This window comes from Rattus norvegicus, chromosome 9 (assembly GCF_021556685.1).
Source record: "Rattus norvegicus strain SHRSP/BbbUtx chromosome 9, alternate assembly SHRSP_T2T, whole genome shotgun sequence".
Taxonomy (NCBI): domain Eukaryota; kingdom Metazoa; phylum Chordata; class Mammalia; order Rodentia; family Muridae; genus Rattus; species Rattus norvegicus.
The window spans coordinates 112459062-112471555 of record NC_141542.1 but is presented as its reverse complement, the minus strand read 5'-3'; the positions used below and the strand labels follow the sequence as shown (position 1 = coordinate 112471555).

Genomic DNA, 12494 nt, shown 5'->3' with positions numbered 1-12494 from the left:
CAAGACTGATAATATGGGAGGTTGGTCCCTCTGTCCCATACTTAAATCACACACACACACATATACATACACAATTGAGAGAAAAGAGGCTATGTATGAACTTTAAAGACTCTCCATCATAAATGGATGTCTTTTCATGTTTCATGATTTCTCTTTCTCTCCTTTCTTTCTTTTTACTTTTCTTTCACTTTCTTTTTCATTTCTTTCCTTTCTTCTTTCTCCTCTTATTAATTCATTAATTATTTTAGTACATTAAAAATTATATCAAGTGAGATTATCTAGTTGTAGAGACACCACACTGAAGGAAACATTGAGATACTGACAGTTGGTTCCCAGGTTCTTTGCTTACACGTTTATTTGTCCCTTTTTCTTTTATAAATATTTTTGTTAGGTATTTAGGCATTTTGTTCAACATGGGTTGATCTTATTCACCTCCTCCCTCTTCTTCCCCTTCTCCCTCCTTCCCTTCCTCTTCTTTCCTTCTCTGTGACGCAGAGAAGATGGAATCCAGGCTTGGAACTTCTGTTGCGTCACTCAACCCTTCTGTAGGGACGTTGGTTTCCTTCCCTAGAAGTAACGTTCCCTGCAGAGGTTAGAGTGTCAGCGACAGCATTAGACACCTGAAGCCAGGGAGTACACAGGTGCCTTGAAACACCTGCACAGCCCTGCTTCGGATAAGCCATGGAGCGGAACTTGGAACAAAGGCAGGCCAGTACTGCGAAGGCCCGGAAAGATAATACTTTGGAGGCTCCGGTGAACATCACTACAGAGGCTCCGGTGGACATCACTACAGAGGCTCCGGTGGACATCACTGCAGAGGCTCCAGTGGACATCACTGCAGAGGCTCTGGCGGACATCACTGCAGAGGCTTGGATGGACAGCAGCGCGGAGCCTCCCAAGGAAGAGTGGACTGACGATGATCAAGAACACATCAGAGTATTCCCTTATCAGATACGCCTTTCAGCTGCCATGTCAGATGTTACAGGCCTCCAAAATGCTAACTCTGAAACCTCGTCACAGTTATCAGATAAAATACCAACTGACTTGGATGGGCCATTCGGCTTGGGGTCTCTGGTTGTCCCTTCTTTGCAGCGTTTCAACAACATCAACTTCTTTCTTATCTCGTTCTGTATATTGACCCTAGCTCAAGGTAAGTTGGAGGAGTAGGATAGCTCTGGTAAGTCGAATAGCGAGGTTGGCATGGCTGAGAGGGAGCAGGTATGTGATCTCTGGCTTGTTTTCCAGGCGTGAGTGGAATAAAAGTCGGGGAGCACAGTTCTTGTTATTCCAGGTCTTTGGCCGCCTGCATGGCAGGGTACACTCCTGACATTGTGGGTGTCAGCTTCTTGCCTCCAGTGAGAACTGAGGAGAAGGCGATACTAAGTTCGCTCACTGTTTTTTGTTGACCATCTTAGGTTCTAGGCTGAATCTTTTTCAAGATTAAAACAAACTTGAAAACAGCATTGCCGTCACATGCTGGTTTCCGCTCAGAATTTTGAAACACTCTGTAAAAGCAATTTTCGGTAAGATTTTTGTTTCCTCATCTGTGAATTGAGGGTTTGGTTAGATTTGGAGTAGGAAGGAAAAAAGGAAGGAAAAAAAAAAACAAAGGTGTTACTTTTCCATGTTGTCTCCTTCCTCCTTCCTATTCTTCCTCTATTATTTTAATTTTATAAATAATTTTTATTAATATAAATACTCACCTTTTTGACTATATCCACTAAATAGTTTCAGTCCACTTCTGAGTTTACTTTTATTTGAAATTTCTCTAGTTAGCTTGGAAGCTACATTTGCCCACTGCTCACACACCTAGCTATTGAGAGGCTGGGGCAGTAGGCATCAAAAGCAGAGGCAGAATCTTCTATGGTTTTCTGATTTGGGTGGTGATTTTGGCAGCAGGAGCAACACTGAGTGAAGTTCTTGGACATAAAGTAGGGAATAGATACTCTATCAGTAATGGTCATCTGCACTGTGCTCCTGTCCCTGTCCCTGGCCACTGCTGGGGCAGTAGACCAGCAGGGGATCAGCTGCTTCTCATAGATGTAGGAGCTTTAGGAAATATATGGATTCCCGGATCCCTGAAAACCAAGGAGTCTTTGAGGAAGCTGGACAACAGTGACTTGTGACCCAGCTACATTGGAGACATAAGTGTTAACTTGTAATTATGTGGTTTTTTTATCATTTTATACCAAGAAATGCATATTTCTCTACATGCTGGATGATAGCTGTGTACACATTCATACTGTCACTTAATTCTTAAAAACATGAAACGATTTACATTGAAAGTGTACATTTAAAAAAACTGAAAATATTCAATAAGTTACACTTCAGCTCAGAATATTGGCTATAGATACCCATAGTTATGAATATGTCTATACGTAGTATGCTCTCATTTGTTTACTGTTCAAGAAAATGAAAGCAATTACGTTGAATGTATACTTTGTTTTTGTTTTTGCTTTTTTCAAAAAGATTGAAAATGCTCAAAATGCTAATCTTCCAGCACAGAATTCCAGCTCTGGAACGTTGTATTTAGAAATAAAAGCTGGGTCCCAACTTTCTTTATGGTTTCATTTTTAGAAACTAGGTAAACATCCATTCGCATTCTGTTAATTCTTGGTAACTGATACTGAGAATGCTTCAAAAGAGTTAAGAGACAGTACAAATATAGTTGATCGTTAATAAACGTATAGAGGTGGTCACAAATAGTTTCTGAAATCCAAGTAAAAATATTTGTGGAGGTGAGTAAAGTTATTTCTGTTTATAGTGTTTAGGTCATTCCTAACATTATAAATCAGTGTAAATTAAACTTTCCTTTGACTATAGTGGTTATATGTTCTGCCTGTTAAAATGTGTTTATCACCCTCTTTTTTATTTTTCTTTGACTCCTTAGGTATTGTATTTGGTCTGACTGATTTGAGTATTGGAAATTTTGAGAGGGATTTTTATCTGTCACACCCAGAGAAAATTCTATTGACCACTGCGTATGATCTTTCATCATTATTGGTAGTAATTATTGTAGCCCACTATGGAGGCAGAGGGAGGAGGTCAAGATGGGTGGCAACTGCCGCCTTTTTAGTAGGACTTGGATCAATTATAGGTGCTCTCCCATACTTGAAATATGAAGTTATACATCCGGTGGAAGAAACTGGAGGTGAGAGCTTTCAAATATTCTATAATATGCTAAATTGTTTTTTTAATCGTTGATTCGAATATGTTAAAACAGAATCATGATGCCTGTGTATTCTTATGTAATGGTGCTTATTAAAAATTTCTGGGGTTGGGGATTTAGCTCAGTGGTAGAGCGCTTGCCTAGGAAGCGCAAGGCCCTGGGTTCGGTCCCCAGCTCCGAAAAAAAAAAAAAAAAAAAAAAAAAAGAACCAAAAAAAAAAAAATTTCTGTATTTCTCTGATTTACCTCTCAAAGAAGAAATGATGCTAGGAAAGAATATTCTGAGATAATTTGTAAATATTTGTTTTATGCAATGTCACATGTGTTAAAAAGTCTCTTGAGAAGTTTATTAGTTTATTTCATATTGCACAAGATATTTTAAGTATTCTCTTCATTCTCCTTGTAGCACAGAGGCAGATAAGTTCAAATATAGGAATAAGCCTACATACACAGAAGGATTAATTTTCCTACCTACATACATATCTACGTACTCCTAGCATTGCAAAAGTAAGACACTACTCTAAGACTACGATTTGAATCTGTAAAGATAGTGGTTTTGCAACATTGCTCTTTGTTGATTCCACAGTCTTTCTCTATTCCTAGTAAAATATATTTGAACAGTCCTTGGACATTATTTCTAACACCATTGTCCATATCATGTACAGGCTTCTATATACATGCTAAGCTGCATTTTAACAACAAATGATGAAAAAGGGAGATGTATCCATGTGCATATGTATGAATGCAAATGTCTTTGAAGTTTATAATGGTATAGTTACGGTGTTTGAATACAGCAGCAGCAAGTAAGGATGAGTAAGAATCAGTGTACAGTCTTTTCAGTACACGCCCAAGAGTGGTGTAATTGGATCTTGAGGTAGAATGACACCAACGTCCTAAGGAAACCCCCTCATTGATTTCTATATTGGCTGAACCAGTGTGCACTCTATCAGCATGTACTATTGTTTTATGGTGGGAAACTAAACCTCAAAGTAGTTCTAATTTGCATTTTCCTGATAAAGTTGTTCAGTACTTTTTTCAACGTTTTTCAGTCTTTGTAAAAGCAGTTAATATGAACCCAAACTATTTTAATATTAATATAGTTACATAGAACATAATGCATATAAAAGTAAGAACTGTATATTACATATATCTTTGATATTCATAGAAGTGACATTTTCTTGAATTAGAAGAGGACTTATGAAAAGAAAGGAAAGAAATCATTCCTTTTTTCTCCTAAAAAAAATTATGGTCAGAAATGGTAAAATCTTCAGAAACTTACCATTATAAGTTTTTAAAAATCTGGTAGGTAGCTCAGAGCATGTACTACCTTTATAGAGGACCTGAGTTTGTTTCCATGCATGGGCATCAAGTAGCTAGAAACCATACATAGCTACAGCTCTTTGTGATCTGATACAATCTAATGGCTTCTGCAGGCATTGGCCTACACATACACACACACACACACACACACACACACACACACACACACACACACACACACACACAATTTAAAAAATAAAAATAAAAATTTAAAAACTTGTTATTAGTGCTGGAAGGCGTTATAACAGTAGAAATTTGTATTTTTCTTTCTTTTGAATCTTGTTCATGTCATCTGTATTTTTGCATATATTGCTTTACTTGGGATTAGGTGTCTACCACTCATCATTCAGAATATTTTCTAGGTGTCTGATGGCTGAGAAGCAGCCATAATCATCTGTTGAAAAGTACTCAGCTATTTCTTTCTTGCAGATAATTGATTTATTCTGACAGTTTACATCTTCACTAATACCTTTGACTCATATTTCAGTTTAAACATACATATTCACACCCAGAGAGAGAGAGAGAGAGAGAGAGAGAGAGAGAGAGAGAGAGAGAGAGGAGAGGGGAGAGGAGAGAGAGAGAGAGAGAAAGAGAGAGAGAGAGAGAGAGAGAGAGAGAGAGAGAGAGATTCTCCCCTTGCTTATATACCCCTCTTCTCTTACTGTGATGTCTCCTGTTTTTATTTTTTCTGGTCTTTTCTTTTTCATGCTTGGTTGACTAGACACTAGGCTTATCTTCTGTTAAGAGTTCTCAGAACTCCCATGGTATGGTTCGTAAATTTCTATTTTTTTTTAGAACTCTCCATGTTCCATCTGTTATCTACAATGATGACAGGTTCCTACTCAACACACATGTAGAATATGTGTGCCTCAACAAACATACAGACTTGATACTTCACCACATCTTGAAAAATTCAAAGCAACACTTCTTGATGAAGTCATGAAAATACTCATCCTACACTGTTGCTTTTTTTCTAGAAATTTATATAAAGTGACCATACATACTGCTTTCATACTGACCACTTTCTTGGGAGAGTAGAAAGCTCCCGTTACTGAGCGTTTATTGAGCTCAGGTTTTTTATTATACCCACCAGTGTTTCATACTTATTCAGAGTGAAGGCAAACTTCTTTTCTATCGTTAGAACTAGTGGATAGTGAAAACCAGCTTTCTCTGGTTCTCCTAGTTGCTACTTTACTTCATTTGAAGCTAGTTTTTTGTATGCCAACATGACATATCAAAATCATTCAAATTTCCTCTAGTGAGTAACCTTGGCTATTTTATCTCATTGTCCTTTTATCTCCTGCTTGGAAATGTTGGGAGTGAATAATGCACCTGCCCCTTTCCCTGTGCCAGATGACTGCTGAGTCCTGTGATGAATCTGCTGCTTCTAATTGGAAGTGCTAGTTTCTTCACTATTGGATCCATTTCTGTGAAAGTCCTCACATAGGTCACATTCTCTTATAACCTTTGCAAGGACTTTAGGTTTTCTTACTGAACTCCTAAAATGCCCTGTGTTGGATGAAAATTATTTCATGGAGGAAAATTGCTTTAATTTCTTAACAGTGAAGTTTTACTTGGGCCTACACTTGTGTATCAGTATTCCTCATAGTCCCCTCCTGTTAAAATGAAGGAGCTGTCCTTGTGGCCCTTCTATCTGCTCCTATTTCATCATTCCTTCCATTTGTCTTCCCTTTCTACTGCTGTATCCAAGGTCCCCTTCTCTTCCAGTTCTCACTAAGGATTAAACACAATCAAATTACTCTCACTCCGTTTTAGAATTTCAAATGCCTCTTAATTTTTGTCTTTTAATTAAAATAAATTTAAAAATTTCCCCCTTTTTTTCATCTTCCAGTCCCTCCCACATCTCCCCTTCAAAGCCCCTATGCTGTTTCTTTCCTCAGTTCCTTACATTGCCCACTTTGTCACTCTAATATTTATGTTCTATTTCTATTACTGCTATGCTGTAATTGGGGAAAGAGGAAGGAGGGCCTTTTACATTTTCTTCTAACATTTTAAATATTGATTTCATTTTATCTATTTGAATGTTATTCATGTGTTATGTAAGTACACCATTTCCATGCTGATATCTGTCAAGGCCAGAAAGATAGTCAGAACCTGGAACTGGAGGTTCAGATGGTTGTGAGCTGCCATTTAGGTGCTAGAAACAGACCCTAGTTTCTCTGAAAGAACACCTAGGATTCTGGATTGCTGAGCCACCCCAGCTCCAAGTCCTTCTCACCCTGAAGGATCGCAAGAGCAGCCACACGTGTGGTCAGTTTTCCTTTTTTCACCCACTGAAATTTTGTTTTCATACACAACTTTATGGGAGACCTCTTCACATTGCTTGACTTTCTACACCTATTTATTTGATGAATTTCAACATGATTTTATCCAAAATGGTGCAACAGAATTATTTCTGGAAAATCACTAATGGAATTCATGCTATTTACTGTAAGGAGAACTTACTTGTTATAAATTTAGAACTTTAATCAGTATTTGTAATATTGAACACTTTCTACATCTTGATAGTTTCATTTTTGGGGCTTACTATGTATGGTATTTATATGTTATTTAAAATCTTCAATTTCCTTAACAGAATTATTATTTTACCATTGAACCTAAAAAAGAATAGGTTTACTACAGTGGGAACCATTTGCTTTCAAATAACATTCAATAGAAAGCTGAGAAATGTGATCCTTAAAAGTACATACATTATTAAACTCAAGTTTCTAGAACAAGGCAGATATAAATAGGCTAAGGGGGTATTTTATGATTATAAACACAGTGAAAGACTTTCTTGTTTTATTTATCACAAAGTCAGATCAGATTTTGCACACTGTTATATTCTTTCAGCTCTAAAACTATAGCTAGAAACTAAGTAAAATGATAATTTGGGCTAATATCCACTTATAAAGGAGTATATGACATGTGTGTTCTTTTGTGAGTGGGTTACCTCACTCAGGATATTTTCCAGTTCCATCCATTTGCCTGCAAATTTCATGAAGTCATTGTTTTCAATAGCTGAGTAGTACTTCATTTTGTAAATTACCACAATTTTTGTATCCATTCCTTAAAAGCTCAGAATATCCATGATACAACTCAAAGACTATAAAGCTTAAGAAGAAGGAAGGCAAAAAATGTGGAGTCTTCAATCCTACTCAGAAGTGGGGAGAAAATAATCACAGGCATAGAGGGACGGAGGGATCTGAGAGGGAGAGAGGACTGGGAGGAAAAAGGGGGCAGGATCAGATTAGGGAGGAGCCAGGAGTTGAGAGAAGTACAGAGGATCAGGAATTTGAAGTGAGGTGTGTAGCAGTATGGGATGAAGAACTGGAGGTAGCCACTAGAAAGTTCCAGATGCTAAAGTCCCAAGAGATTCAGGACCCAACAGGGATGACATTAGCCGAAATACCCAACACATGGGAGGTAGAACCTGTAGAGACCATATCCAGTGGACAGGCATGGCCCCAATTGAGGGATAGGGCCACTCACCCATCTCAAAAATATTAATCCAAAATTGCTCCTGTTAAAAGGAAATGCAAGGACAAACAGTGGAGCAGAGACTGAAGGAAAGGCCATCCTGAGACTGCCCTATCTAGGGATATATACGATATATATGCAGAACCCAAACCCAGACACTATTGCAGATGCCAAGAAGTACTTGCTGACAGGAGCCTGATATAGCTGTCTCCTGAAAGGCTGTGCCAGAGCCTGACAAATACAGTGGTGGATGCTCACAGCCAACGATAAGACTGAGAACAGTGCCCCCAATGAAGGAGTTAGAGAGAGGACTGAAGGAGATGAAGGGACTTGCAATCCCATAGGAAGAACAATATCAACCAACCAGAACTGCCCTGTGCTCTCAAGAGACTAAACCATCAACCAAAGAGTACACATGGATGGAGGGATCCATGGCTCTACCTGCATATATAGCAGAGGATTGCATTCTCTGGCATCAATGGGAGGAATCATATAGTCATGCAGTCATGTGGAAGCTTGATGACACAGCCTAGGTAATGTAAGGGCACTAAAGCAGGAGTGGGTGGAGGAAGTGGAGGTAAGGGTATGGGAAGCACTCTCATAGAAAGCAGAGGGGATGAGGAGGGGATAATGTGTTTGTGGAAGTGAAACTGGGAAGGAGGATAACATTTCAAATACACATGAATAAAATAACCAATAAAGAAGAGAGATAACTTGATATTGTTTGTAAATTGACTGATAACTTGCTTGTTTTGAAAGAGAGCAATGTCATATAGAAGCACTGATATTTACAGACAAAACATAAAATAGGGGCCACTGAATTAGGTTACAGGTATTCTAATAAGATTTTTAAAAGATTATTTGGCTCACACCCTAAAAGACATTAGCTGGAAGAATTTGGAGAATAAGAAGTAGGCATGAATTATAGCTGTGGTATGCTTAACTATAGATAGGCTCTTTAAGGCCCAGGGAACACTGCAGAAGAATGAAAGCCAGATGAGGTGGCAGGTTTGGGAAGCAGTGTGAAATCCTGAATGTAGGAATGAAACGTCCATCGTAATTTTCAACTCACAGAAACTGAATATCTACAAATAAATTATATTCAAGATAGTCTGCAAACATATTATCATAAAAGGGAAAGGAGAGCACAAGTTCCCATGCATTGCTGTAGATGTTGCTAAGATAGAGTTCAGCAGTGGAGTGCCTGGCAAGGTGTCATGCTTCTGCAACCAAGTCAGCCTTCATCCAGTAAACAATTTTAACACAACTCATTGAGTAATTGAAGAAGAAGAAAAAGAAGCAGAAGAAAAGAGAGAAGAAAGAGGAGAGGGAGGGGGAAGGGGAGGGGAGGAGGAGGGGAACAAGAACACGAAGATGATCAAGAACAAAAGAGAAGAGAAGGTAGATTGGGTGTATGTGTGAGACAGAGAAAAGAGATGAAATTGATAGGAATGCATCATACACAGATTTGAAAATGGCATAAAGAAATTGACACATTATGCATTATTACAATAAAATGTAAAAAGGATGATCATGCTGGGATAAAAAAATGATAATTTTAAAGACAGTTTTCAATTTTCCACAAAGTTATGTATTATTACACAAAAATTAAGCCAAGTAAGGTTTCATTCATGTAATGAAAGTAGCACTCACTTTAACAGTTATTCTATAATACTTCAAGTGCATATGTTAAGGGTTACTTGAGATAGTCATAACATATATGACTTTAGTATCACCTGCTTAGCTCCACCATCAACCTAACAATTATAAATACACAAGTCCCATAACCATGTAAGAATAACATGAAGTAACATGTGACACAAAGGATTTAAAAATCTAATTGTTAGATTATCACATAATAACTATTGTGGTATTGGTGAACTGTTTGTTTGTTGGTTTGTTTGTTTGTTTGTTGTCAATACAGGGTTTCTTTTGTGGCCCTGGCTGCTCTTACAGCCTTGGTTGTTCTGGAACTTACTCTGTCAATCAATCTGGCCTCAGTCCAGAGATCCTCCTCCCTCTCCATCACACATACTGGGATTAAAGTTGTACCCCACAACCATCTAGCTTTATGACTTAATACCTTGTTTTGATGATCCCATGTGTACTTAGCTGTCTTGCTGCTGTCAAAAAATGTCAAACACAACTTAAAGGTAGGAAGCATGAATTTTTCTAACTCATGGTTTCAGAGTGCTACCTTCACATTGCTAGTCTCTATCAACTCTGAGCCCATAGCCAGACAAAGCTAGGAATGTGCGAAGGAAGTCTGTTTACCTCGTGGTGGGAGAAATACAGAGTGAAGATATTGAGGAACGGTGACAAGATATACCTTACAGAGACTAGGTTCTGTGTCTCCCTCACAGTTCTAGGAACTCTCCAAATAATATCAATAAGGAATTTAATAATGAACATGAGACTTTAGAGAGATATTTCATGTACAAACCATAATAGTGTATTGCTGAAGCTCAAGAGTCAAAAATAAGAAATTATTTCATCAAAGAATTTTGGATATAATTTAAAGATTGTTAAAGAAAGGGATATGGAACTAAACTCAGATGGTGGACCATCCAGGGTATTACAAGTACTTTTCTTGTGGAGACAAATGTCAGAACATGATCCAAAGTATAGGAAAGTGAGTGCATATGTATTACATATGAGTGATTGTGTATGCATATAAGCACATCTGTGTAGAGGTAATCTTGTACATATAAACAACCACACTGTTTCCTTCCTAATATGCATGTGTCCTACAGTATTCTGACATGTTTTCTTTTAATGTACAATTTCTCTTAAGACTATGATCATTAATAATATTGGTATATTCAATTTAAGAATATCAAATGAAAGAAAAAAATCATGGTGGTAGTAGCAACTGCAGATTTATTGTACATTTAATTTTGAATTCAATTCAGTAAAATATAATTTTTATCTTTCAAAAGAGTTGTGCAAAGATGAAGAACAAAGAACAATGCCAAATTGTGAGAAAATCATACCATTCAAATCAGAAATTATCTATCTTTCTGTCATCGGGCAGTGTTTTCAGGGATTTGCATCGATGCCGATGTATGTCCTTGGTATGACCTACATTTATGACAACATTTCCTCGTACTTGGCTGGGATCTATTTAGGCAAGTTTGCTTTTTTATTATTATAATGGCCTGTTTTGAACAGTCACTGGGTCTCTGTATGTTCGAATAGACACAGAAATACTATTGGCCCTGTGATGACACTTTACTGATGACTTGTTTGCAAAACTTCAAAATGACATTGATTGACCTAATTCTGAGGTTTGGAAAACTAGAAAAATCATGTAATGTCACTAAAAGATGTAAAGGGATTGAAAATGCATGTATGTTTTAAGTGGCAAAATTTTCTCTGTGTCTCTGTTTCTTTTTCTCTTGTGGGGGGTGGAGGGGAGAATGAACACAGTGTCATTTTTTTCCACTCCTCAATATTTTGTGTAAACTGTGTTCTACAGTTTTGTGTAAACATTGATACAATCCCAAAATACTATATCCTTTATGTAGACTATGGTCCTGCCAGGTTAAAATGAATATGTCCTTTCACAGAGAAAGCTAGAAATAATTTTCAAAATTATAAAATTATTTTTGTACTTACTTTGAAATTGTCTCATGAGTAAATAGCATGTAGTTTGCCTGTCATCTCAGACACACAGAAACTGAGACATGATGATGATCAGTTCAAAGCCCTTCGAAAGTGCACATCAAACACCAGGGCTATATATATTAGTCAGAACTAAATACCAAGATTCTATCTTTAAAAAATATTAAAAAAATAGAAGTAAGCAATAGTTTGCACAAAATAACATTCTTTTTCACCAGTAGTAAGAAAATCTTTCCAAGATTAAAATAAAGAATATATATATATATATATATATGAAAAATACTTGTGTCTTATCAGCATTGGTCAAGATTGGCAGAAAATACACATTTTATTTTTACTAAATAGAAAATAAGACACATTATCTATACAATATAGATATTGTACTATATGCCACCCTTTGCTATGCTAGAAGTCTTTATGAGTAATAAAAAAGTAATTATGAAAATGTGCTATCTTATGCTGGTGAGATACTAAAGGAAATATACTTTATGTGTATATTGAATATAGATATATTTATGCTACATTAAGTATATAGATTAAATGAGATACAATTAAGTTCACTATTAAATTATATAATACCTATAACTTGGTTAGGTCAGAAGATATGGAACCAATTGTAGTATCAGAAAGTAGTCTAGATGGCTCTCTGATGTGGTCTTAGTTATGATTAACATTCACAGTCAGTAGACACTGAGTAAGGCAGATGACCTTTATGACAAAAACAGGTCTCATTCAAGCAATGTAGAGTCCTCACAGGGCAGACTGATTGTTCCCAAAGAGGCAATGTCGCAGGACTAGCAGCAACCGTAAGAGAGCATCAACTCTTGCATGACTTTCTCATGAGCTTCCTGCCCTACTAATTTGGATTTGTTAGAGTCAATTCCAGAAATTATTTATAGTTT

General features: G+C 37.0%; 2 long non-coding RNA genes across 2 annotated transcripts in view; one reads left to right on the top strand and one right to left on the bottom strand.

The window, feature by feature from the left end:
- Positions 1–332: 332 nt before the first annotated feature.
- Positions 333–12261, bottom strand: LOC134480422 (uncharacterized). Its single transcript, XR_015629267.1, has 2 exons — positions 12172–12261; positions 333–1544 (listed from the first exon to the last, which is right to left on the bottom strand). It is a non-coding gene; the product is annotated as an uncharacterized LOC134480422 (long non-coding RNA).
- The window catches only part of Slco6b1 (solute carrier organic anion transporter family member 6B1), an 80699-nt gene continuing 68804 nt past the window's right edge, over positions 600–12494 (top strand). Inside the window, 3 exon segments of the long non-coding RNA NR_185094.1 lie at positions 600–1150; positions 2891–3151; positions 10908–11096. This is a non-coding gene — a long non-coding RNA (solute carrier organic anion transporter family member 6B1).